This window comes from Lemur catta, chromosome 1 (genome assembly GCF_020740605.2).
Source record: "Lemur catta isolate mLemCat1 chromosome 1, mLemCat1.pri, whole genome shotgun sequence".
Taxonomy (NCBI): Eukaryota; Metazoa; Chordata; class Mammalia; order Primates; family Lemuridae; genus Lemur; species Lemur catta.
In genome coordinates this window covers 26,175,327-26,202,472 of record NC_059128.1, presented here as the reverse complement: position 1 = coordinate 26,202,472, position 27,146 = coordinate 26,175,327, and the positions used below count along the sequence as shown (strand labels likewise).

Sequence of the window (27,146 nt, the reverse complement as noted above, 5' to 3'; positions counted from 1 at the left end):
TGCTTATAGCTCTTTCCCTTTTTATCCTATTTACTTATTTTTTTCTATAGAGATGAGAGTCTTGCTATGTTGCTCAGGCTGGTCTCAAACTCCTAGCCTCAAGTGATCCTCCTGCCTTAGCCTCCCTAGTAGCTGGGATTACAGGCATGAGCCACCACGCCCAGCTTCTCTTTTCATTTTTAGAATTATTTCCTTAGATTAAATTCCCCAAAGTAATACCATTAGGTATATGGAAATTAACATTTTCTTACAGCTTCAAGTTCTAGTGCATTTTTCAAATATATTACTCTGTGTGAGTCCCAGCAACTGGACTGTCTATTTTCCAAAGCAGTTTTCCTGACATCCTGACAACACCTCACAATTCTACCAATCAAGGTCTACTCTTTTTTTTTTTTTTTTTTTTGAGACAGAGTCTTGGTTTGTTGCCCGGGCTAGAGTGAGTGCCGTGGCATCAGCCTAGCTCACAGCAACCTCAAACTCCTGGGCTCAAGCAATCCTACTGCCTCAGCCTCCCCAGTAGCTGGGACTACAGGCATGCGCCACTATGTCCGGCTAATTTTTTCTATATATATTTTAGTTGACCAGATAATTTCTTTCTATTTTTAGTAGAGACGGGGTCTCAGTCTTGCTCAGGCTGGTCTCGAACTCCTGACCTCGAGTGATCCACCCGCCTCGGCCTCCCAGAGTGCTAGGATTACAGGCGTGAGCCACCGCCCCTGGCCAAGGTCTACTCTTAATATGCACTTTTCCCACCTTCCCAGTGGGTCGGCATCTGGAGCACACACCCTGTGACTGACGGATGTTGAAGGGAGCAGAGTTGATTTACTGTGGAGGGGTGAGGAAAGAGGACAGAGAGGTGTGGGCAGGAAGGCAGAGGGCTGGGATGGACAGGAAGGGGAGAGTGGGCCCCACAGAGGCAGAAACAAAGGCAGATCCCACATTCTGTCCCTCCCCAAATGAGCTCACACCTCCCTGGATATCAAACCCACTCCACCTGCCACCAAGCTCCCCCTGAGCCAGGAACAAAGACTGATGGGTTCCTGAAGGAGATTTGGAAACACCATGTGCTTTTAGGTTCTGGAAACATACTTTGCCAACAATGTAAGTCACGTGCTCACCAGTGGTCTAACAGGCCCACGTACATGTGGGCTCAGCCTTAAGAGTGGCTCAACTTTAAGAAAGATAAAGTCTTTAAAGAAAGAAAGTCCAACTTATCTGCCATGGCGAGAACGATGCTATTCCAGGGTGCTCCCTGAGTGGCACACAGACCCGGGATAACTATTCAACAGTAGGAAGCCTCTGAGCGACATGGCCAGCTCCCACTGTGAGGCACCAGGGAGATACCACCTGCCAGGCTCCATTCACAGGCTCCCAGAATTTTCCAGCAGACAAGGACCCCATGGAGTCTAAGCCTTCCATTTTACAGACAAACTGAGACTCCAAGTCTCTGTTTGGGGGCTCCCACCGCCGCCTGCAATCACTGTCAGGGGGGCCTGTTCCTCTTGCCCTCTGGCAGAAAGAGCCACAGCCCGTCCTGACTGCCTCATGACCTCACTGAAGGGCGCTTTCATTTTAAAGAGCCCCACTCTCTCCTCTCATGGTCTGCTGACTCGTTTTCCCTAGTTCCTCCTCTGTGCAAAGCCAGCAGACAGTGCTGGGCATGAAAACTAAGGGGACCTCTCGGGGCAGCTGGTATTTATTCTTCTTCAAGGGTTGGGGCTGGTGGGAAGCGAAGTCTCTGCTGCCTTTAAACCAGCGCCTCACCACAGATGCCTCTCAGGGTGAGTAGGGCCCAAGTGCTGGCTTTTGTGTCTCCAAATCCCCTCCCCTCCTTACCAGGGGCTTGTTGGCAGACTCAGAAAAACAGCAGAGTCACCAAGGTGGCAGCTCCACCAGCAGGTGCTAAGGGAGACCTGGGGCTGTCGTGCAGACAACCAGCTCACCCAGCACACACATTCACCTGACCAGGACAGGTCCTGGGCCTGCCCACCACTCCCTCACATCCCGTGGGCTGCCCTCCAGTTCCTGTCATGGGACACCTACTGTGTGCCAGGCACAGTGCTGGGCCAGCCAGGAGCCAGGCACACCTGCAGCTGACTCCCGCGTCCTGCACTGGGGAAGTTCCAGCGCAGACATGCCAAGGTGGTGGCTCAGGAAGGCAGCACGGAAGCAAGGTGCCTTCTGGCTGGCCCTGTGGGTGTCTGCCAGGAGGAAAAGGGCAGGGAGGGCATTCCAGGTGCAGGGGACAACAGTAAGCAAAGGCCACGAGGTGTGCAGTGCACCCGAGGAGCCGGCTGAACGTGCTAGGGAGGGCGCATGGCAGGAGAAGGCCAAAAAGGTAGGCTGGGGCTCAAACGAGAGCCTGTGTGCCATTAGGAGGACTATGGGATGGCAGGACTTGGGCAGCTCTCAAAAGTTGTTAAGTGGGGTGACATGACTAAAGCTGTGTTTTAGTAAAATAATTGATGCAGGTCCTTTAAGACTTCTTTTCCGCTTTAACGCTGCTTTTAACACAATTTCATTTCATCTGGACAAAAATGGGCAAGTTCAGTGTAAATTAGGCCACAGCCAGCTGTGGCCAGGAACCAGGAACGCCCCTGCTTCCTCCCTTCAGGGGCCATCCTGACCCCACATTGGTCACCAAGCCTCAGGATCAGGAATGGCTTCCAGGCCAGGGCTGCAGAAACCCAGCCCATGACACACCCAGCTTCATGGGGGCAGCGGCTTCCTGCTTTGAGGTACTGGGGAAAACTCCTGGAACGCTGGCAGCAAAGAGCCAGTAAGTTCACAACTGCATTTTTCTTTTTCTTTTTTAAGGAAATTAATTCCTTTGTCTAAAGTTGTTGGAACTGAATGACCAAGATTTCAGCCAAGGTGCCCTTGCTTCAAAGAGTTATAACCAGAGGAGATGTGAGAGCAAGAAGGAAGCTGGAGCTCACCCTGTCCGACACCCCCTCATTTTTTTGGATGAGGAAACTGGGCAGGATATGACAGGTGATACTGACAGCTGCGGGCAAACAAAGCCCTAGCAACTTTAGCTCTCCCAGGCAGGAGACTGGGTAGAACATCTCAACTAGGTTGACATCTTCAGAACTGGAGAGGTCGCCTGGGAAGCCTGGGCACCAGGGACCTCAACTGTTCCACAAACCAAGCCTGACGCCGGAACTCTAACTTCCAGTCTGAAAAGCAAGGTAGTAGCTCCCAAACACTCTGTGGCCCTGTGAGTCTCACCCACCCCTGGGGGGAAACAGAATTTAAGCTGTGACTGCCTGCTAGTCAGAGAGAGGCAAGCCTTGGCCTCTGTCCTCACCAGGAAGCACTGAAGTTTTCCAAGTGGAACCAAATGTGCAGGGAGTATCCAGATGCTGGGATGACCTCCCTTTTCCACTGGAATAGTTCAGATTCCAGAGGAGAATTCCAACTGCGAATGAAATGCTCAGATCTCCTGAGCATATAACATTCCTAAAGCTTGGCTGAAGGCTAAGGATTTGGAAAGATGTCCAAAAAGATTAAGATCAAGACGTGGATGTTTTCAGTGGCCTAAGGGGCAGGGGGTGCCCTGTCTCCTCTTCCCACATCCAGCACTGCCCAAGCATGCCAGTCTGAGGGCTGCAACGGGCTCGTGGGCTCCAGGTTCTATGGGGGAGCTTGGACACTTGTCCACTGGCCACGGGCACCCCTGCCCTGGTTTCAGGCACCTGGCACTGTGAGTCCTGACGGGAGGCAGAGTTCCACCTGCCACTGGGGAAGCTGCAGCCTCCACTGCCTTGCTCTTCTGGACCCCCAACAGCAAGGACATGTGCACGTGACTAGGCTGGGCCAACTGCATGCTCGGCCTGGGCTTTGCCTATGGAGTGAGTGAGTGGCACAGAGCAGGGAGAATTCAGAACTCATTCTGGGGGAGGTGACAACACCCAGGTCTGCTGGTGGCAGTGATGCCAGGCTAGCAGCACTGTGAGCTTGGCACTGGTTCTGGCCACCCAACTTCCCTTAAGTCCTGATTGATTTCTGAGCCTCATTCTCCAGCCTTCCTGGACATTTAGTGAGCCATCAGATATCCTTCCAATAAATTTCTTTTCTCCTCAATTCAGCCAGAGTCAGCTTTTGTTGTTTGCAGACCTAAGACCTAGACTACCCTATCATCTCCTTCCACCTGCACATAGTCTCCTTTGGCCCCCGAGACAACATTGTTCTCCTCTGTGAAAAGATTCTAATTAAAATACCCACACCATCCCAGAAGAGCACAGCCACCTACAATAATAACAAACACAGGCAAATGCCAGAAATGCTGAATATAACCACCTGCCCTGGCCCTGGACCTGACCAGATGCCCCAGTGTGGAACATTAATACCAGAAATTAAAGGCATCGCTGTGCCCTTGAGCTCCTCCCTATTTCCTCAGCAGCTCAGGGAAGGGTAGATTGGGAGTCTAGGACATGCACATGCCACTTCAACCTGGGGCAGGTGACACCTGTACCACCTATTTCACAGGGAGGTTACATCAAATGAGAAGCCCCTCTGGCAAAGCTCCAATAACCTCCTAATTCCTAAATCAATAAGTCTTTTCAGTGCCCTCTTTCTTGACTTCCCCCTGATCAACAGTTGATCGATTTCAACTCAATTTAAAAAATGCCTATGTGCCACGTGCTGCACTAGGTGCACACAATCATGGGCCCTGTTTTCATAAAACACAAAGCTCCCTCCTCCTCTGGCCTTCATGACAGCACACTTTCCTGGTTTTCTTCCTTCCTCACCGTTGGTTCCTTCTCAGGCTCTGCTGCAAATTCCCCTTAACTGCACCCCTTAAATGGTGATCCCCTCACCTCCTCCTGTACGCTCTCCCTGGATGATGTCATTAGCTCCCTGAGGTCCAACTGCTTTCTATGCTGGTGGTCCCCAAATGTCTATTCCAGAATGTCTAACACACAGGGGGGCTAAAGGGAAGTCATCAAGTTTGTCTGGAACTTGTCTGAAAGCTGCAGACTAAGCAATCGTTTTTACTTAGATGATGCTTATTTGGGGTAGTTAGGTTAGGATTCATGGAGGTTATAGGGAGCACGGGGGCCAGCACCCCCATGCCATCTCCTGGGGATCTCCTGCAAGACCTGTACGTCCAACTGCCCACTGGACATCTCTTTCAGCTGTCCCACGGGCACCTGCAACTCAACATGTCGAAATTAGACTCATCTTTCCTCTAAAATCTGCTCCTTCTCCTATGGCTCAGGATGAAATCTGGGCAACACCTTCGACTTCTTCATTGCACTGTACATTCGGGTTCATCCTTAAGGCCTGTCAACCCAGCTTCCTTGACACCTTCCTAACCCAGCTTCTCCGCTCCTCCCTCCTTCTAAAAGCAATCGCTCTGGCTCAGACTCCTCCCTCTTGTCCCATCAGCTGCAAGACCTGGTCTCTTTGCTGCCCACCCTCCCCCATCTCCACTCAATCTCCACACTGCAGCTGAATGATCTTCCAAAAAGAAAATGTGGCTGGGTGCTGTGGGTCACCCCTGCAATCCCAGCACTTTGGGAAGCCGAGGTGGGAGGATCACATGAGCCCAGGAATTTGAGACCAGTCTGGGCAACATAGCAAGACCCTGTCTCTACAAAAAAACTAATAATAACAAAAATTAGCCAAATGTGGTGGTACTCGGGAGGCTGAAGCAGAAGGATCACTCGAGCCCAGGAGGTGAAGGTTGCAGTGAGCCACATTAGTGCTACTGCACTCCAGCCTGGACAACAGAGTGAGACTCTATCTCAAAGAAAAAAAAAAAATTCTGATCCTCTCTCTCTCTCTCTCTCTCATACACACACACACACACACACACACACACACACACACACTCCGTCTAGTCCTCAGTAGCTCTCCACTGCCTCTGGATAAGGTCCAAACCTCCTAGCTGACACACACAGCTGACCTGGCCCCTGCCTGCCCCCTCCCGCACCCCCCACCAGTGCTCCATCGTGCCCCACCACTTGCAGTCCCCAGAGTAGAATGTGTAGCATCCAGCCTCCAGGCCTGACCTGGGCTGCTCCCTGTGCCTAGAACGCCCCGACTCCCTTTGCCACCCGGTGGACGCCTACTCGTCTCTGAGGCCTCGGCTCTAACAGCTTCTCCAGGAAGCCTCTCTCTCATTAGCTCCACAGCACTCACCAAGCACAGGTACCGTGCAAGGCACTGGGGCGGTCCTAGACCTTTCTTGACATTTCTCTGTCCCCTGGCCCTGGCAGAAGTCACCAGTCCCCTCCTCTGAGCCCAGGACACCCTGAACACTTTCACACTGACATGGGTGGCACTTAACTGCTCTTGGCTTTTGTGCATGTCTGTCTCCCTCACAGACCAGGAGCGCCTGGAAAGGGGAGTCTGGACCTTCCCTATCTTTGTATCCTCAGTACCAAGCACAGAGCCAAGTACACAGTAGGGGCTCGATAAATGTATATAGCATGAATGGCGAGAGTGAAAGAATGAAGAACGTGAGCGAAAGCACGTTGTAAACCACGATGGGCAAGGTGGCTACTGCTGTGGCTAAGGCCACTTTTCATTTGCTCCATAACTGAGGAAGTCAGATCCTAAATGCCACCTGGGTAGGTCAGCACAGCCTCCTGGGAGAGAAGGTGAAAGAAGTCCTGAGCCTTTCTACCCCCTCTAGTGTGAGTGGAAGTGGGGCTCAGGGAGTTGGCTTCCAAGTTGTCCCAGAGAGCATGCTGTCGGGCGTCCACAGAGGAAGCAGACACAGAGTCACACTGGTTGATTCCATGCAGGCCTCTCAAAATGGCCTGCAATAGGGAGGCTGGGGAGGGGAGAGGAGGGGAGGGGACAGAGAGGGCCAGGGCCTTAGAGCAAAGTGTCTGGTACACATGGACACTGCCCTCTCCCAGCCCCACACCAAGGCCTGGTCAACCCAAGCATAAGTCTTTCGTCTGCAATCCTGGGTGACAGAACTGCAGTTTAAAACCTACTCCATGGCTCTCCTCTCCAGCACAGCTGCTCACTAGCCTAAGACCTTTCTAGCTTAATCTTATATGGTTAACGTACAGCACCTATGACCTTCTCATGCATGGGACAATGCAATCTCTTAGCAGGTTCATTTAGCTTATGCAAATTCAAATGGTCAAGCTTAGTGGAAAAGAGGAAACAAAAGAAAGGAGGGAGGGAAGGAAAATAAAAAAAGAACAGAACAGGACAAGGAGATATAAACACGTGAACCTGCTGCTGTACTCAGGGGTGAGCCTGGTGCCTGCTGCCTCATGGATATCACAGTATAAACACCTCCGTACGCTGAGTGAGGCCGAGTATTTAAACACAGGTATCTGCTTCATCTGGTGCTCAACCTTAGAAAGTGCAACTTCTTCCAGAACTGGAGAAACAGGATAAGATGAATTTAAGTATCAAGAGCCAGGGTGTCTGTTGCCTACCCAGTGCCCTCCTAAAGGACTTTCAAGGTGAATCTTGATTCTATTCTTATTTTCTACCTTACACACTGACTTCATTTTTTTTTTTCTTTGAGACAGAGTCTCGCTCTGTTGCCCAGGCAAGAGTGCCGTGGCATCAGCCCAGCTCACAGCAACCTCAAACTCCTGGGCTCAAGCGATCCTTCTGCCCCAGCCTCCCAAGCAGCTGGGACCACAGGCATGAGCTACCATGCCCGGCTAATTTTTTTTTTCTATATAGATTTTTTTTTTTTTAGCTGTCCAAATCATTTCTTTCTATTTTTAGTAGAGACAAGGTCTCACTCTTGCTCAGGTTGGTCTCGAACTCCTGACCTCAAGCAATCCGCCCACCTTGGCCTCCCAGAGTGCTAAGATTACAGGCGTGAGCCACCGCGCCCGGCCACACACTGACTTTAGAACTTGACCTCCAGAAAATGCAACTCCACCTAATTTCATGTCCCAATGACAGATCCCCCCTCAGTCAGTTCTTCCCTCTGGGTATGACCTGTCTTAGAAGCTGGGCTTCAAGCCTCCTGGGAGGAAGGAGGATGTGGGGCTCTGCTCTGCACCCCTCAGTGTGCCACACACAGTGCAGGGAGCACTGCAGCTGTTCTTTACGTGCAGGTGAGCACAGCTGGCCCTACATTAACTGTCTGTTCAAGGGGTGTCTGTGTTCCTGGGCTTCCTTCTGCGAGTCTCTTGGGAACCGGGACTTCCCTGTTTCTTCTTGGTGTTGCCCAACCTATGTTCCAGCACTTAGAAAACCCTAAGTAATCTTGTTGGCCAACTGAGTCTGGTTAGAAGGCTTTGGGAACTCAATAGGTGGACAGCAATTAAGATCAATTAAGACTGCAACGAGATAATGCATGGCAAGAACTCTATTAAACACACATCCCACTCTCTTCTTAAAGGCCTTCCCTCCACCCCAGGTTTGTTTTTACTTTTTGTTTTTTTTTTTTTTTTAGTTTCCTCTTTTTAAATCTTTGATTACTACCTTAAGGAAACTGAAGAGGTGGAATGCTTGGTTTATAAACAGACGTGCTGGAACTGATGATTGTGACGACTAAGATTATCAGTGCAGGCTGGCGAACGGAAATGGAATGTGGGGTTTGTGCCCTGACTCTTCTATTCAACAGCTGTGTGACCTTAGAGAAGTAACTTGTCTTCTTTGAGCCTTAGTTAAAATGACAGCACAGGTTTCCTTCCTAGCTTTAAACCCTTAACCAAAAGGTTACTGGAGATGCTGTTACTGTAGTTACTACAAAATGGGAGCTGCATGGGAATAGTCCCTAAGAGCCTATCAAGTTCTAAGAGTTGATTATTTTGTAAAACAGCAGATTCTAGAAAATACTGATTTATTAAATTCAGCTTATGCATAACTTTTCAGAAATAGTTTTCTATGTAAATCTTAGTTTCACCCTTTTATGTTTATCAGAATTAGAAGTGAATTAAATATATTAACTGCAACATTATGTATAGTAGCAAAAGAGTAGAAACAACCCAAATGCTGTTCAGCAGGAAACTAGTTAAATAAATTATGGCATTTTCATATAGTGGAATACAATTTAGCCATTGGGAAAAAATGAGGCAGGTTTACATGTGTTGATATAAAACAATCTCTAATGAGGCAACCTCATGTGTATTAATATAAAATAATCTCTAGGATATATTCAGTGAAAAATGCAGGACCCAGAACCCTGTGTATAGTGTACCACCATTTGTGTATATATTCATATTTCCTCTAATCTGCTTAGACATCTGGAAGGGAAGCTGAAAAAGGACAAATTGTAGTTGCCTAAGAGAGGGACACTGGAGGCCTGAGGAGATGAAGAACATTAGAGGATGAAAAATTCATTTTTTCAAAGTTTTATGTAATCAAATTTATCAATAGTTTCTTATGACTTGTGGGTTTTGTATCTTTCTTAAGAAGGTCTTCCTTCCCTCATGGCTAAAATAGATATTTATTTTTCTAATTCTATTACATATATAGATATAGTAATCTCTTTTGTGTATGTTGAAATTATTTTTGAGACTTTGCACTGTAGAACATATCTTTTGCATTTTGAGCTATGTGTAGGTATTACCTTTTCCAATAGAAAACAGAAAACTGGGGCAAGGGGAGAATCTACCAGATTCTATTTTTAAATAAAACAAAATTTTTAAAGAATCTAGCTTATAGGGTATGTTTTATGGTACATGAATCATATCTCAGTTAAAAAAGAAAGAATAGGCCAGGCGCAGTGGCTCACGCCTATAATTCTAGCTCTCTGGGAGGCGGAGGCGGGAAGACAGCTAGAGCTCAGGGGTTCAACACCAGCCTGAGCACAGTGAGACCCCCGTCTCTACCAAATTAAAAAAAAAAAAAGAAAAAAACAGAAATAATAAAGAATACACAAAACAACAAAACTCAGCCGGGCCTTGTGGCTTGCACCTGTAGTCCCAGCTACCCGGGAGGCTGAGGCAGAAGGATCGCTCACAGCCCAGGGATTGGAGCTTGCGGTGAGCTACAATGACATCACTGCACTCTACCCAGGGACACCAAATGACACTCTATCTCAATCACCCCCCCCAAAAAAAACAAGGAAACTAAAAAAGAAAGAATCTAGCTGATAAGGCAAGGTTGTGATTGACAGCATGAGAACTGGGTGCAGGCAACAGAATCTTCCTCATCAAGCCCAATGCTAGGGTTCAGCCAGGGTCTCCCCAAAACTCAGTTTTATAGTTTAGCCTAGTTTTATGGGTCCAACACCTGTTTGGGCAACACAAGCCTGCAGCCAGCAAGAAGTATCTCTGTGCCATCCTCACAAGTCTTGCCTGAAAGCTGGTCCTACATCCTGCTATCAGATGCTCCCTGCAGAAGGCCAGGCCGACCGAGGTACCAAACCATCTCCTCTCAGAACCAGGGCTGAGGCATAAGCACCGTGGGGCAGGCTGACCTGGCCCCAATCCAGATAAGGAGGAGCCAGTGCCGAAGCCGCTCAGACAGACAGATACTGTCTGACACTCGAGGGAAAGAGGTGCTGGACACGGGGCAAAACAATGAGGTGCAAAGCCAGGAGAAGCCAGGGAGAGGCTAACAGTCTTGGGTGAATGTTCAGAATTAAGTCCAGGAACCACGGTCCTTGGTGCCCAGCTTAGGTGTGTGCACTTGTACACACGCAGACAAAATCTGATGGCTACTGGCCTTTGTATCACCACCATCATCATCATCACCAAACATTTACTTAGACTTGCCTGGGGATATAAAGATATATAAAACAGGGGCCTCCAGTTTAGTCAAAAAGTGATAATATTTATCCACCCAAAGGCACATTTAAGGAGCTGAACAAAGGGTGTGATTGGAACTGTGGTCCAAAGGAGAAGCTGAAAATCCTTAGACCAGGATTCTAGGTTTTCCTCAGCACAGGGCCTGCATGGATGTCACTGGAGTCCCCTGGGAAAGCCCACAGGGTGGGACAGGGGAAATTCTTGAGGTGGGGAACACAAACAGGGCTGGAAGAGGAGGAGGACTGAGCCCAGTGGAAGAGAGGAAGCAGGAGGCACTCCAGGCCTCTGGGGCAGCATGGGAGGTAGGGATGCTTGCCACCAGTGGTTTGGACAAACACACAGCGTGGGTCACTGGGTCAGAGCCGAAGGTTAGAGCTGGAAAGCAGCAGAGGCCAGACCCCTGTGAGGAAAGCCCTGGCTGGCCAGCCTAGAAGTTTGATCCTTACCATGCAGACAGTGGGGAGCCATTGAAGGCTGCTGAGCAGGAGGGTGACCCTTGCAAACAGGCATTTTAAGTGAGATTACAGAGCAGCCCTTTATCCGAAGCTTATTCAAAGCCCCGTGTGTGTTTCAAGTGGCACTTGCGACAGAAAGTCATAAAGCATTTACCCTGTGTCATGTACATGAGAAAAAAAGGTTTAAGGGTCTCACAAAGAGATGCTTCAGTGAGAACAAGAAATGAAGGGAGGCATATTTTTAAAAAGGAAACAAATCTGCAGGACAGAACTGCAGCCACAGCATCTGGAAACCTGCAGGGCTTTCTTAAGAGCCTGGGATGCCCTCTTTAGCTGGGGGTGTTCTGACTCCTTTTTTGGAGGTGAGCTGTGATGTCAAAACTCTGGGCTGTGGTTTAGAGGCTGAGACTGGCCAGAAGAGGCAGATGAGTAGAAATGTAAATATCAGGCCTGGATAGCGTAAAAGGCCTCCATTCTACGACTCCATCTGCCTCTCTCAGTAGCACCTTGGGGGTTTCTGCCAGAGTAGCTGAGCTCCCTCATCACCTCCAACGTATTTTCCTCTTAGAATAATAAAATTGTTTTTAAAATCCCTGTCAAGTTTTGAATCAGAGGTTTTTCAATGTTGTAACTAATTGTGCATGACGAGGCAGCAGGCAGGGCAGCTCAGGGGCTATAAACTGGGCAGCAGCTTCAAGCCATAAATCAGCATTTAGGTAAGATGGGAGAGGAAGTTAGGATTAAGTTTCTGGCTCAACGTGGGCTGTGTACAACTGCAGGGCAAGCTCTGCGAATGCAGAGGCAAAGCTAGCAAGCCAGGGAAAGGGCCTGAGTTGTGCATCAAAATCAGCCAGGTGGAACTGCAGATGGGGGCCTGCGTCTGCTCCAGGTGGCTCTACAACTCCAGGGAGCCCGGCTTCCTTCTTTCTCCAGCCTTTGCAAGGGGCCGCTCCCCTCCACGCTCCCAGCCACAGTCCTGAAGGGCTTTCGGACACTTTTGGTCTCTGTAGCTTCCACCTGAACTCAATGGATTGCAAACTCAAAGCTGTCTTTCAGGGTCGGAAGGGAATGTTCCCCCCTCCTATCCTTCAAGAGTACCGCTGTGTATACTAGTAGGCCCTCAGTAAAGCAGTCCCAGCCAGGTGATGAAGCTAACCAGGACCTTGACAGTTAAGTTCAATAAAAACCCAAATGTTCCTAAAGCAGGGGGTTGCGCAACCTGTGGTGACTTCTCCCATGGTGGTGCTTTTGCTCTAAACCTCATTCCCCTGTGGCAACTGTGACCATACATCTCAGACTTTCCAGAACTGTCCTGATTTTACATGTTTGTCCTCGAGTTTCTGGAAGCACACAGGTACCTGCCAGGGATTGTGCCCTAATGTTTTGGTTTGACAAATGGCCACTGTGCCCATGACATACAGCTGGCACAAGACTGCAAAACAGCATTTCCCTCCAGGCAAGCTCAGACACTTGGCTGGATAGAAGGCCAGGCATGGAGGAGCTCCAGTGTGCCAGGGTCATAGGTGCCCATGCACTGCAGTGAGGTGGTGCCACTAGGTCACACAGCAACCTAGCAGGGCTGAGTGCTGCCCCACGAGAGTCTTCTGCCTAGGACAGGGAGAGGGTGGAGATTTGGGGCATACGAAGAATGGCCACGCACAGATCCAGGAAATGCTTTTTTACTGTGTTTCAAATCCCTCTATAAAAGTTAGCCCCCTCTGAGGCCCTCCAGGAGAAACAGTCTGCCTTCTTTCCATACTTGCAGGCTTGGCTCCCTTCCTGTAGGGCAGCATCTCAGAAGATGTAAAGACCCCTGCCCTGACCTGTGCCACAGGCCGTGCTCAGGAAATGGGCCCGGGAGCCCCTCTGGAGAAACTGTGCCTGAGTCACTCCTCTGCCTCCTCCCCACCCAGACATCATCACAGACAGTCTCAAAGTCCCAGCACTTTGCCTTTGGCCACTGAGCATGTTTCCCCTCTGCCCAGAACATAATAAAAGAATTAGGACATAACACCTACTAAGTTTCTGCAGCTGACACTTCAAGGCTTAAAGTCTAGCTCACCAGCTCAGTCACACATGGTCTGATCAGTCAGTCCTCTTTGCAAGCCAGACCCAATCCAGTCACCCGTGCAATTTTGCTAATTCAAACAGCTTTCCGTTTAGGGAGGTTGATAGCCATCTCCCGTCTCCTTTTCCTGCTGACATCATCCCACATTTTCTCTAGACACAAATAAGGGTACAGTTCCTGGGATAGTTTTCAGGTTGCCCAAGGTAGGAGTCAAGGGACCCTGCCCTCCTGAGTGGACTCCGCCTCTCAGGCATTTAGCAAGTTGTCAAAGGTAAAAGAGAGGTGAGGAATTAAGTCACCTAGCTAAGGTTAAAGGGCAAAAAAACTTAGAGACTGCAGCTGGGGCCCAGATCAATCCTGGGCATTTGCAATGCAAAGCCGCGTTTTGTTCACAACCACCGAGGTCTTGCACAATAGCCTATGTATAAACATCCACGCCAACAATGCCTGACTGTGCAATCACGCTGTAATTACAGGCCGGCAGGAAGCTGCTGCTAGGAACGGCAGCATTCAACCTCCAGACATCCCATCTCGGAGTCTTCACCGCTCGGACGCACAATCCTGCACACACCGTGTCCCCGCCGCCGCTGCCCGGGCGCTGCCGCTACAGTTGCAGTCTCGCCACCCGTCCTGCCCGTCAGCCTCGAGTTACTCTGCTGGGATGTCATAAACTTCTCAGCTGTTCTTTAAAAAGCCCTGCGACACGAGGCTACCGAGGGCGGCGGGAACCACCATCAAAGTTCCCAAGCACATTCCTGCAGCCCTAGCAGTTTTAGAAAACAGAAAAGAACGAGATGCCGCAGAGTCCACTGGAAGCGGCTTTCTGAGTTTTATATAGAAAACACTCACATATGTACGTGGGTGTGCTGACAGTTTTTATGGCTAAATTGCAAAGTGTTAGGCCTTAGCGATTACTGTCAGGTTAGGGACGTGGTGGGGGAGGAGAGAGAGTGGTGAAGTCAGGAACGATTTGTTTAAAGGGGACCTGGGGGCAATTCGGGTTTTGTTTTCTGGAAATGCGTAGGGTTGTTTTCCCAAACTTCCAAGTTGCTCTGCTCTTCGTCCCTCGAGGGCCGAGCAAATAAAAGTAGGGGGAAAGTTCCTTTAACTTCCTTCCTGCGACCTCGCCGAGGGCTGCGAAGAGGAAGAGGACGTTTCCCAGGGAAACACCGGGAGGGGGTGGGAGGCGGCTGTGCCCAGCCTGCAGGGATGGGGGCGCGGGGCGGAGGGTCGCCCCAGCCGTAGGCCCCGGGAAGCCCCTTCCCCGCAACCCTCCTCTCGCAAAAGGCGCCTGGAGCGGGCCCCGCTACAGTCCTGGCTGCCTTGAGTCCCGCGGCAGCTCAGCGACAACAGGGGCGCAGCCCGGGACCGCAGACCCCCGCCGCCGAGCTCCCCACTGCAGCGCCCCCGGCACCTCGGCGCCCGGCCCAACCCGGCCCACCGCATCCCGGCCCGAGCCCCGGGACGTTTCCGAGCCCCATGTCGGCGCCCCGGTGGTGGGAGGGGCGCCAAGCCCGCGGCTCACCTGCACGCTGGATCCCCGGGTGGCTCGGAGGGGCGCGGGGCGCAGGCGAGCGCGGCCCGCAGGCTCAAACTTTGTTGCTCTCGGGACGGCGCAGTCGTCACTTCCTCGCGGAGCGGGCGGCGCAGCCCGGGCTGTGACCCAGCAGCTCGCGCGGTGGCGCGCGGTGCTCTGCAGCCGCCCGCGCCCCCGGCTCCGCCCGCCCCGGGCCCCGGGCGCCGTCTCCCCGGCCCCGCGCGCCCTCGGCTGCTGGGGGGCGGCAGCGCTGCGCGCCCGGCCGCCGAGCCGGCACCCCCGGAGGGCTCGCTCCAGCCGCGTCCTTTCCGCGCGGAAGAAGTGCAGTCGGAGGCGCCGCGCTGAAGTGCCCTGCTCTCGGGCTGGGCTGGAAGGTGGTGTTAGTGTTCCGGGCCGGAGGGAGGGTTAGTTCAAGGGGCCCCGGAAAGCTGCGGTTGCAGGACACGCACATCCCCCAGACACAAAGGGGTGGAGGAGGGGAAAGAAAAAGTTTTTCAGTTTGGTTTGGGGGCCAGAAAGGTCATGTTTGAAAGCCGTGTGTTCTATGCTTTCCTAAATAATGCCCAAGTTGGGCCTTATAACAAGGGTCGCCAGTCCCCACGTTCCCCCAAAAGGTCTGTACGATTGTCCTTCGTCATCCCTACTCGATGTAAGTGCACAGGACGTTTATCACGTACCACATTTAAGGGGGCTATTTCAGCGCCCGAGTTGGGGCTGCAAAATGGTTTCTGTTCTAATTCTGCCCCACGATTTCCACCTCTTCCTTTATGCTCAGACCCACAGGTCTTTTGGGGGCCTGATGCATTCCGTGTTTCATCACCAGCCATAAGTGACTTAGAAGGTGAGGTGGAGTCCAGGGAAGAGGAGCTTCGGGCAATAGTAATTCTGAAATTTATCGTTGCCCAAAATAAATTTGCTCACCATATTAAAAACTACAACAAAAACACACCTTTTGGGGTTCTGAAAAGTAGCAGCCAAGTGGTTAAACAGAAGTGTTCAAGGAAGAATTCCTGAGCCCATAGGGCTGGAGAGAACACTGGGTTAGCCTTTGCTGTGGTTTAAAAAAAAAAAAAAGCAGACATCGGAAACTGCAGTGGAGGGCTTTCATAACAGAAACATTAGCTTCATTGTAGCTTGTCGTGGAAAACAGGGACCTTTTAAAATGTTCAAAAACATCAGTTAGGGCTCAACAATTTTCCTTTTTTCCCCAAATACAGCTCCTACTAGCACACTGGCCAGATAAAACCTCCCCCTTCCAATGTTCCATCTTTTTACTAAAGCACAGGAAACCGTAGACTTGAGTGAAGGCTTTGTCCAGAAAGGTGGAAGCAAGACTGATGGAAAAAGACATCTGGGAAATGATCCCCAGGTCTGAGTTAATACCTCATGGAAAGCCGCAGAATCACCCAAAGACTGGGAGTGAAGACTGAAGCTCTCCTAGCAACGTGAAGCCCTCCACGGTGCAGCTGTTGTGCACCAGTCCTGATTTCCTCTGAGCCACTAATTGCACATTATAAATACAAAATGTATAATACAACATAAGAAAAATATTGCTGTGAGAAATAAGTGCATTATTAGACTCAATAATTATAATTCTCTGAAATTTGTATTGCAGCACACTATGGTGGTGGTGGGACAGTGCCCGTTTCAATTTTGCAATAGATAGAAGTAATTCCTTCAGTGTATTCTGCCTAAGGCAACCGATGAGTAGAGACAATATGTCAGCCAGGCTTATAAAGGCAATTATCTGATACTCCGTATTTGCTAAAACAAGAGCAGAATATTTCTTTGTTCCGTATGTGATTCTAAATTCTCAGTCACAATTTCATGAATATTCAGTATTTCTGCATGCCCAGGAGTAATTAGCAGACAGTGTAAATGTGTGAAAGCCTGACACTTACACATAAATTGCTTTTTCTCTCTATGGGTTGGCATTTACCGGAGTACCTGGGGCCCTGTGTGGGGGATGTGGTAGACAGACTCTAAGACAGCCCCCTGCCAATGATCTCTGCTTCCTGGTAGTCACACCCCTGTGTAATTCCCTGTCCTTATGTGTCGGTTGAGCCCATTGACTCAATTCTAACAAATAGAATATGGCAGAAGTGTTGTGATGCCACTTCTGAGATGAGGTTATAAAAAACACTGTGGCTTGCATCTTGGGTGCTCTCTGTTTTTCGTTCCCTCTTGGATCACACGCCGTGGGGAAAGCCAACTGCCAGGTCGCAAGGTAGCCTTGTGGAAAGGGAGTGAGGCTTGCCAGCCACCACTGGGAGTGAGCTTGGAAAGGGATTCCTCTCTCCCGCCATGTTAATCAAGCCTCCAGATTAGACCTTCAGCCCCAGCCAACAGCTCGAATACAACGTCAGGAGAGCCGTTGAGGCAGAGGCACCTAGCTGAGGCTGCCTGGATTCCTCACTCACAGAAACTGTAAGATAGTAAATGTCTGTTGTCTTAAGCTGCTGTGTTTTGAGGTAATTTGTTATACAGCCACAGATAACTTAGTACAGAGGCCAACAGAGAAGCCAACCTAAACGGACTTTTCGATTCCTCACTTGGAGATGAGAACGTGGAGAAAAAAGCAGGGGCCTGAACCAGATCTAAGTGTAACACACACATCCCAAGAACAGACAATCCGGCCCTCACTCCTGTTGCAGAGCAAGGGTCAATTTTGGATTTAAACTAGGTCAGAGGGTGTGGACTGTCACTCCGCCCCAGAGAGCCCTGGTATTGGGTGTCACCTACCTGACAGCACATGCAGATGTCTTTGTGTCACAAGAATTGACATCTGTCCAGGCATCCTCTTATTCCTCCTCAGGGCATCTACCCAGATCCCTGAGGCCTCAGCACAACCTTGGTCCTGGAAGGAGAGCTTGCAAGAAAGGTCTTCAACTCTGGCAGCCAAGAGGGGTGGGTGATTTCCGTGAGAAGGTAAAAAACTAAAAAGTAAGGCTGTGGACCTGCAGTTGAAGAGCAAGTCGAGGACTGTCTCTGATAAGGATCACGTCCACACTGCTTCAAGGGCTAGGAAGAACATTCTGTCCACACGATGGTATCTTTCTCTCAGCATCATTTCCTCTCTGGCTGGAGTGAATTACTTACTTTTAAAATATAAAACAAAGTTTTAGGAAGCAGGGGAGCTGTCATACTCCTCCATCCCTGACCAGAGCAAGCACTGCCCCCACGGCCCCCTCCCCTCAGCCAATCCTGCACAAGCTGGCAATTGTAGAGGCTGCTTCTGTTTTCCCTGCAGAGACACTAGGCTCTGATTTCTCTCATGTGCAGTGGCCGCAGCTGCCGTGTTGCCATGCCGTCATCCGGTTGCTATGACTTGTGAGGTTGTAGATGTGCCAGAACGTGAATCTATTAATTTAACAGGAACTAGGCTCAGCACATATATTCCTTGTTAGGTCATTTGCTTTGCTACTTAAACCACATCCAATGTGTTCAGCAACGGGCATGTTTCCTAGAGTCTGGCTTTGCAAAAATGCCAAATGCCCCAAATTTTGAGCCTGCACAGCCAGTTTTATATAATTAAATTACTGTGGAGGACATAAAGGCATTCTAGCATGGGGATGCAAACAGGTCAGTTCAGGAAAAAAAAAATCAAGGGGAGGGAAGCGGTTAAAGTCTTTGATCTTCATTCTTCATGCAGTTAGGTCTTCTCTTCAGGAGGTGTATGTGCTAATATCCCTAGGAATCCCTCCCTGAGCCCAGCTTGCTCACTGACAAGGTCTGTCTCCAGCACCACACTAGATGTTGTGTGCACAATAAAAGGAATCATCATCCTCTTCTGTCGTGTTGAGCACATGAACAGGCATTTTTAATTCACCCCTTCAATTGAAACTCACTGAGTGTCTACTAGTGGGTATACCAGGGAGCAAAGATGAAAAGAACAGAGTCTTTCCCTAGGGGGAGAGAATGACACATAAATTACATGCAGCATGAGGAGTATTAGAATTGAGCTTTGCAGCTGGGCACAGTGGCTCATGCTTGTAATCCTAGCACTCTGGGAGGTGGGAGGATTGCTTGAGGTCAGGAGCTCGAGACCAGCCTGAGCAATAGTGAAACCCTGTCTCTACAAAAAAATAGAAAAATTAACTGGACATGGTGGTGCACACTTGTAGTCCCAGCTGCTCTGGAGGCTGAGGCAGAAGGATCACTTGAGCCCAGGAGTTTGAGGTTGCAGTGAGCTATGATGATAACACTGCACTCTAGCCCAGGTTATGGAGTGAGACCCTGTCCCCACACCAAAAAAAAAAAAAAAAAAAACATGTATATGTAATTATTAGGATGCATTGCATTAAGTAATAAGTGTTTTATGTAGCATTTATTTCAGTTGTGTACGATATAAATATATGTATATTTGTATGAGGTCAGAATGTAAAACATATTTCCTATGTTCAGGCTGGGTTTAGAGAGTAAGAAATAACCACCACACACTGAGGGCCTCTGACGGGCCAGGCATCAAGGTGTTGTCCCGTTGTATAGTTGAAGAAACCAGCTATTGACATAAGGGACTTTCAAAATCCTTCCAAATTCTCCCTCCTTAGTAAATCAAAGTCCAAGCCTGAATGACCAGCTCCTTGAGTCCTCTCTTAACAGAGCAGAGGCCTTTCCCACCCAGAGCAGGGAGGCCAGCTCAAGGTGGACAAAGACCCACCCCGCTTTCTGGTAGGAAAGGGAAAGGAGAGGGAGGAGGATCAGAAGCAGCTCTTGCTTTTTCCTGCTCTCCAGGTCTTGGATGGCATTACCTAGTGAGTGTTACTCCAAGCACAGAGGAGGCTCTTACTCAGCCCCTCACTGGGGATTCTGGGAAGAAGCTGAATGCAAGGCTATCTTCTACCAAACCGGGGGCAGCCATGTCAAAGTGAAGCTGGTGGTCAAACCTGAGTAGGCAGAGAGAAGCTCTGAGGCTTAGCTTTCCCAAGTCCCCACAGTTCCTACATGGTATGGGTATCTCGTTGACAGCCAGCAGCCTGCTGTGGAACTGCCCTGGTGGGGCACCGTGACCCTACAGCAAGCTCAGGGGAGGATCAGGGGTTTGTGCCAGTGACAGCAGAGGGGAAGATGAGCAGCAAGTTGGCTTGGGGGGTGGGATGGGGGAGGAAGTGGGAGTGGTTGGCTTTGCTGAAGAATGGACCACAAGTTTGCCTACCATGACAGCAGAGCCCAGGAGCTCTAGGTGCAGTGAGTTACGATCCTGCCACTGCACCCCAGCCTGGGCAACATAGTGAGACTCTACCTCTAAAAAACAAAACAAAACCAAAATGTCCATGTCCTAATGAATATGTGAATATGTGAGGTTACATATTCACGTTAAAGTTTTAGATGGAATGAAGGTTGCTAATTAGCTGACCTTAAAATAAGGACATTATCCTGGATTATCAGAGTGAGCCCAAGGTAATCACAAGGGTCCTTGAAAGTGGAAGCAGGAGACAGAAGAGGAATTGGATCAGAAGGAGATGTGATTATGGAAGAATGAATGGCCAGAGAGATACAACATTATTGGCTTTGAGGATGGAGTTTGTGGTCATTTGTTATAGTAGCCATAAAAAACTAATGCAGGGACGTCTTCTAAATCTGGTGTTTTCTGGAAAGTGTTTACACCATATATTAGAAGCCTTAGTTTTCGTGTCAGAACTTAACCAGAAGGCCAGTCTGGGTGAGCCAGATAAAGTCCCAGGATGGCAGGTCACCAGGAGGTTTACAAAGTAACAAGCCACTGGAAAATTGATGGGTTGGGTCCCAAATTCTGAGAGGGTGTCTTGAAAGTACAATCTAAATGCAATCATCCCCTGGCTTAGGGATGATCTCTAATTCACACACCATTTCTTGAAGCTTCTTCTCAGACTTGTTAGTCTAGCAGGCCACAGTGGGGAGGCCAAGTGTAGAAATGGTTAACAAAAGTAAACCAGAGTCAGCTGTCAAAAGCTGTTGTGGAAATTCTGTGCATTCATTGAGCACAGGAGTCCAGCAAGGCTGTACAACCAGCCAGAGTTTGTAAAGGAAGCTTTCTTTTTATACCAAATAGAAAAACACAGGCACAAACCCAAGGATCAAGGCAAGCTGCACAGCATTCCTGGGATCCAGGTGGCCAGCAATGTTGGAGTCTTGGTTTTTTCACTTTGCACAGGTGGCTTTTTCCTGTTTGAGACCGGTGAATATTTATTGGCAGGCACAGCTCAAAGTTCAGAGCTCACTGCACAGTGGGGAGGAAGTCTTTTCACAGTCCTCTGCCAGTAATAAATGTTGGTCCTAGGACATCAGGTCTTAGCATAATGTGGAAGTCATTTGGGCTCACAGGCCCCGAGGTTGCTAAGCATTCATGAGATTGCTTTAGGGCCCACGGCTTCTTTTGGGAAGAAGGAAGTCTTCCTATTCTGGGTGTAGTAATATCTGGGGATTACAGCAAGAAACCCCGTCTGTGGCAGTATATAGAGTCCACAAGGGGCTACATCTCTTTGGGCATCTTTGTGAACTGAAATTGTTCATGGTAGCTCCAAGAAACTGTATAAGAGCTGTAGTTTGTGGATTGCTTAGACAGGGCAAAAGACCCCAGGGACCCCGAAATTACTTCCCAATTTCAAATAGAACTCCCTGGGAGGCAAAGAGGTGGAAGAACCACTTTGGACAGCCAGCTCTAAATTTGTGTGTGTATATATATATATATATATTTTTTTTTTTTTTTGGAGATGAGGTCTTGTTATGCTGCCCAGGTTGGTCTCAAATTCCTGGTCTCAAGCAATCCTCCTGCCTCAGCCTCCCAAGTAGTTGGGATTATAGGCTTATGTGGTTATGCTTGTCTATATTTATATTATATTTCTATTTAGAGCATCCCACCACTTCAGCTGGAGCATCTATGGCCCCCGCAGCACTCTTTCAGAATCACTATCTAAGGCTATCCCACTTGAATGGCCTTTGCCCTGTCGTGTTGGGCTCTGCCTGGTTTCCTGACATAATTTCTGCCCTTTGCCCCCAGTTGGAGGGTGTGGTCAGTGACTCACCCGCCAGGAACTCATTGCCTGAGTCCAGTCAATGGGCTCACTCCCATCTGATATGGTTGCAAAGAGGCTGAGGACCTGCGGAATGCCACAGAATTCCCCCATGGACCATATCCCAGGTCCTAGTATGGTTCCAGCAGTATCTGTGAATGCCTGTCCTGAGCTACTTTGGCCTTCCCTTTAGCCTAAGTATTTATTCTCCTCCAGGCAGAGGGAAAAAACTAAGCCTTGAGGCCTGACAGCCAGAGGCCTGGATTCTGGGTCTTGGTTATAGATACAAAATATCTGTCTCAGGAATGGAGCTTAGGACAAATAACAGCTTACGTCATGGCCCATCTAGTCCTGGTTTCAGAGACTAGACCGAGTCAGGAATCTTGTTGACTGTATCACGATGACTGGGAAACCTTACCACATTAATTTTAGGTATTGATGGACATGATGCAAGAGATGGGTGAGCATCCCACAACCAGCTGCAGTGTGGCCACCATGGCTTCTCCCAGCATGCATCATTTCCAGGAAGCAGATAACATTTGGAAGTTTACATTCTTCTCCCATCTGTGGAGTCCTGGAGCTTCTAGGGATTTCTAACAGCTATGCAAAGGCAGTGAATTGAGGGCTACATACATCAAAAAGCGAGGCACGTGCCAAAAATCCACAAACAAACCTCCAAATACTCTTTCCGTAACCGAAATCAATAAGAATCAATTTAGAATAGACTGGACTAGTGGACTTGGGCTTCTACCTCCCCATCTTCTCCATGCCTTGCCTTCTAGGGTAGCAAAGGCCTGTGAGCTCACTTTCTGTATACTATAGGTATTTAACACTTGTTGGGAGACAATTCTCCATGGTCTCTCACATGTCTGCATGCCTTGTGAGCAGAGTCCCTAACTGCCCTTTGTTCCAGACTATCCTTTTTAAGAGATCTTTCCCAGAGCAAAGTTCAGGCATGCTTACTGCCCATTGTTTAAGATTCGATTCCCTAAGCTTAGGGTTGTGCTCTCTCCTGACATGTCTCACTGTGGGTACAGATGTCACCTGGACCTCTTTGCATTGCTTTTGGGAATTGGGGCTCAGGGAACCAGCACGAGAACATGTCAATACTCTTGCTACTACTATTGCCACAGATAAAAGAAAACTTTTTGTTCCTGACATACCCAGAAGTCTTGTGTCTTCTGCCAGCATCCATAACAGGCTCACTTGTTAGCTTGTGTGTAGGGTAAAATCTTACACCCTCCGTAGTTTTTGACGACCTCTTATTTCCTTCTCATATGACATACCCCCTCAATCCACAGATTCCCCTGTGCCCTGTGATCCTTAAAGCCATCTTAGTAGTTTAGTCCAAGGGGAAACTACTCATACAGAGGTGAGGACAGACCAAATTAAAAAGCAAGATTGAAGCGAGGGCAGGACCTGGTGACAGGGTTGCGATATCCGGAAGTTTGGTTTAAGCCTGAGGCCAAAGGAGGATCATTGTAATTCTGGGCCGTTTATAGCTATATGGTTGGTTGTAAACATGCTTAGGGGAACAAACTCATTGTTTTTCTCATCTGTAAAATGAGTTGGATTATATTGTTTCTGAGGTTCCTTCTAGCTGCAAAATTTTTGCTTTATAAATTTATGACAGAGCTGCCTAGCATACGTATTAGGCACTTGACCTCATTTAAAATAATGATTGCAAAGAGGACTATGACATACTGAAAAGGACATAGCATTAGAAGTTAAGAAGCCAGGCTGGGCACCGTGGCTCACACCTGTAATCCTAGCACTCTGGGAGGCCAAGGCGAGAGGATCCTCTGAGCTCAGGAGTTTGAGACCAGCCTGAGCAAGAGCGAGACTCCATCTCTACTAAAAATAGAAAGAAATTAGCTGGACAACTAAAAATATACAGAGAAAATTAGCCGGGCATGGTGGCACATGCCTGTAGTCCCAGCTATTGGGGAGGCTGAGGCAGAAGGATCGTTTGAGCCCAGGAGTTTGAGGTTGCTGTGAGTTAGGCTGACGCCACAGTACTCCAGCCCGGGCAACAGAGTGAGACTCTGTCTCAAAAAAAAAAAAAGTTAAAAAGCCTAAAAAATAAAATAAAATAAAGAAATTAAGAAGCCTGAATTGTAGGCCTCATCTGCCATCCTGCTGTATGACATTTGGCAAGTCACTTACCTTACCTGGAGGAGGCAGGTGTGAGATGTAGACACAAGATGGTTTTGGATGGCTCAGGAATGTGGCATTAAATTACATAGTGAAAAGGTAATTTTCTCTTCAATTCTCTTTTTATTTTTCTAGTTATGCCAAAGAGAGAGTCTCAGTTTAATGCTAGTGTGTCTTTAACAACTCTTTAATATCTGCTAACCTTCCTTTCTGGCAAAGAAAGAGAAGTCTCAAGCTCAGATACGTCACAGACAGCTCTTTAGCTAGGAAGCATGTGATAAGATTGCCTAGCCATCCTTGCTTTATTTATTTTTGTTTTGCATTCCATTTATGGCAAATAATACAAGTTTTCTATTTATGGGAATGGATGCAAAGTTTCCCCTAAAAGTAAATTAATTATGAAAATGTTCTAAAATTGATTGTGGTAATGGTTGCCCAACTCTGTGAATATACTAAAAATAACCATTGAATTGTACACTTTACACGTATGAATTGGATGTTATGTGAATTATATCTCAATAAAGATGTTTTAAAAAGTAAATTTGAGCCAGATGTGGTGGCACACATCTGTAGCCCCAGCTACTCTGGAGGCTGAGGCAGGAGGATCACTTGAGCCCAGGAGTCCAAGGCTGTAGTGTTCAATGACTGCACCTGGAATAGCCACTGCACTCCTGCCTGGACAACATAGCTAGACCCTGTCTTGGAGGAAAAAAAGTAAATTGATTAAAGTAAAAAGAGGACTAATTTAAATAAAATATTAAGCAATTAATAGTATAGGCAGTCAGTTGACATAGAAACAGTTGTACAAAAGATGCATAACTAAAGTTTGGAAAAACAGTGTGATTTGATCTTGGACAAATTTTTTTTTTTTTTTTTTTTGGGCAGTTTCTTTTTTTTTTTTTTTTTGAGACAGTCTCACTCTGTTGCCCAGGCTAGAATGCCGTGGCGTCAGCCTAGCTCACAGCAACCTCAAACTCCTGGGCTCAAACGATCCTTCTGCCTCAGCCTCCCGAGTAGCTGGGACTACAGGCATGCACCATCATGCCCGGCTAAGTTTTTCTATATATATTTTTAGTTGTCCATATAATTTCTTTCTATTTTTAGTAGAGACGGGGGTCTCGCTCTTGCTCAGGCTGGTCTCGAACTCCCGAGCGCAAACGATCCACCTGCCTTGGCCTCCCAGAGTGCTAGGTTTACAGGCGTGAGCCACCGCGCCCGGCCTGTGGACAAATTTCTTAACCTCTTTGAGCCTGTTTCCTGGCCTACAAAACAGAATGGTGAGGGAGATAACGTAGCACAGGAAACCCTCAGCCCAGGGCCTGACGAAGGGGAAGGGTTGATGACTTGCCTGAGCTCCCATCCTGGTGCCAGCCCCTGAGCTTTCACATATTATTAATACCTCCCCCATCCTCACGATAACCCCAGCAGTAGGTATTGTTATTCCGTTCAGTAACCCCTGGGGAGTAGATACTGTTTATCCTCATTTTGCAGATGAATGAGCTGGGGCTCAGAGAGGTTAATTAATTTGCCTGGAGTCACAGAACTAGAAAGTAGCTCAAGGATGAGGTTCAACTCAGTCTCTGACTTCAAAGCTCCTGCTCTTTTGCACCACACAGCCCACTCTCCACCAACCTTGAAGCCAGACCTGATTAAACAGAATCCACCTGCTGGGGGGGAGTGTGTGGAGGGAGAGGAAAGGGGACACAAAAGCAGCCCTGTAACCTTGTCTCCCAGATGAGCATCCTCCCTCTCGCTGCCAGCCTCAGGGACCCCTGGTTCAGGTTTCCCATTATCTCCCCTGTTCCCAGTTGTCCAGTGAAAAATTCTCTTTTTTTTTTCATCCAGTCTTTCAGGGCTTAAACTTTTTTCCTGTTGCTGGGTCCCCACCAACTTCTGCTGGGCTTTTCTTCTACCATCTACTTGTGTGTTCAGACTTTGGCCACCTGCCTGGCATTGGGACAGTGCTGACCCTTGACCGTCTGAGACTCAGCTGGGTGTGTTGGTCCCCACCCATCTTCTGGTTTGATGGTGAGCTCCTGTGCAGCGACGTGATCAGATCAGTCCCCACCTCAGGCCACCGTCACGTCCTGACTGGACAACTCTAATAACCTCTGGTCTTGTTTGACTCCTGTCCTTCTTCAAGTACAGTTCAAAGTCAGCTTCCTGAAGTATGACCTGATGGTGAAACTGTCCTGCTTATGCTTTAGGATCTCCCCTCTGTCCTGTGGATAAAATCTTGACCCCTTAGCCTGGATTTTAAAGACCTTTGTGAACTGATGCCTCCTGAACCCTCCCACCTCTTCTCTCTCTAATCTTCTCTTCATCCTCTCTGAGCCAGTCATTTTACACTATTTACCATCTCTGAAGGTGTCTACGAATATATTCCTTGACATACAGTTGGTGCTCACAAAATAGTAATTAATGCACGACAACCTCTGGCCTTCAGTCTTTGTATGAGCCATTAATTCCCTTAGTCTGGAGTGCCCTTTCCACCCCTATGCTCCCAACTAATTCTGACTGGTCCTTTTGGACTCTGCTTCCATGTCTCATCCTCAAGGAAGCCTTGCTTGCCCTCCCATGTCAGCTGCACCTTTATGTGCTCTGATGGTATCCTGTGCTTTCCTCTGTCATGCTAAGGCAGAACTATAGCAGAGTAGCTAGAAGCATAGGCCTTGCAGTCAAACTACCCAGATTTAAATTCTCAGTATGCTACTTGCCCCAGCTGTGTGACTTGGGCAAGTCACTTAACCTCTCTGTGCTTCCATTTCCTCATCTGTAAGATGGACATTATAATAGCTATTAATAAGGTTCCTGTGAGGACTATATGAAACAATGCATGGTAATGGCTTAGTGCAGAGTCTGGCATATCGTGGGCACTTGATAAAAGTTAGCTATTATTATTTTAGCACATATTATAATTTGTTGTAAATACCAGTTCCCAGCCGGGCACAGTGGCTCCCACTTGTAATCCTAGCACTTTGGGAGGCCAAGGCAGGAGGATTGCTTGAGGACAGAAGTTCAAGACTAGTCTGAGCAAGAGCAAGACCCCGTATCTACAAAAAACAGAAAAATCAGCTGGCATGGTAGTGTGCCTATAGTCCTAGCTACTCAGGAGGCTGAGGCAGGAGGTTCACTTAAGCCCAGGAGTTTGAGGTTCCGTTGAGCTATGATGACGTCATTGTACTCTAACCCATGAGAGACATGACAAAGTGAGACCCTGTCTCAAAAAAAAAAACCAGTACACTG

The 27,146-nt window shown here is 48.5% G+C and overlaps 1 protein-coding gene and 1 long non-coding RNA gene across 2 annotated transcripts in view; one reads left to right on the top strand and one right to left on the bottom strand.

The window, feature by feature from the left end:
• Positions 1-14,848, bottom strand: part of MIDEAS (mitotic deacetylase associated SANT domain protein) — a 61,577-nt gene extending 46,729 nt beyond the window's left edge. The window contains exon 1 of the mRNA XM_045564146.1: positions 14,743-14,848. The gene's annotated coding sequence lies outside the window, so the exon portion shown is untranslated. The remainder of the gene's footprint in view (positions 1-14,742) is intronic.
• Positions 14,849-14,979: 131 nt separating this feature from the next.
• Positions 14,980-16,296, top strand: LOC123646952. The gene is made up of 2 exons (XR_006738104.1): positions 14,980-15,128; positions 15,530-16,296. It is a non-coding gene; the product is annotated as an uncharacterized LOC123646952 (long non-coding RNA).
• The last annotated feature ends 10,850 nt before the right edge of the window (positions 16,297-27,146 follow it).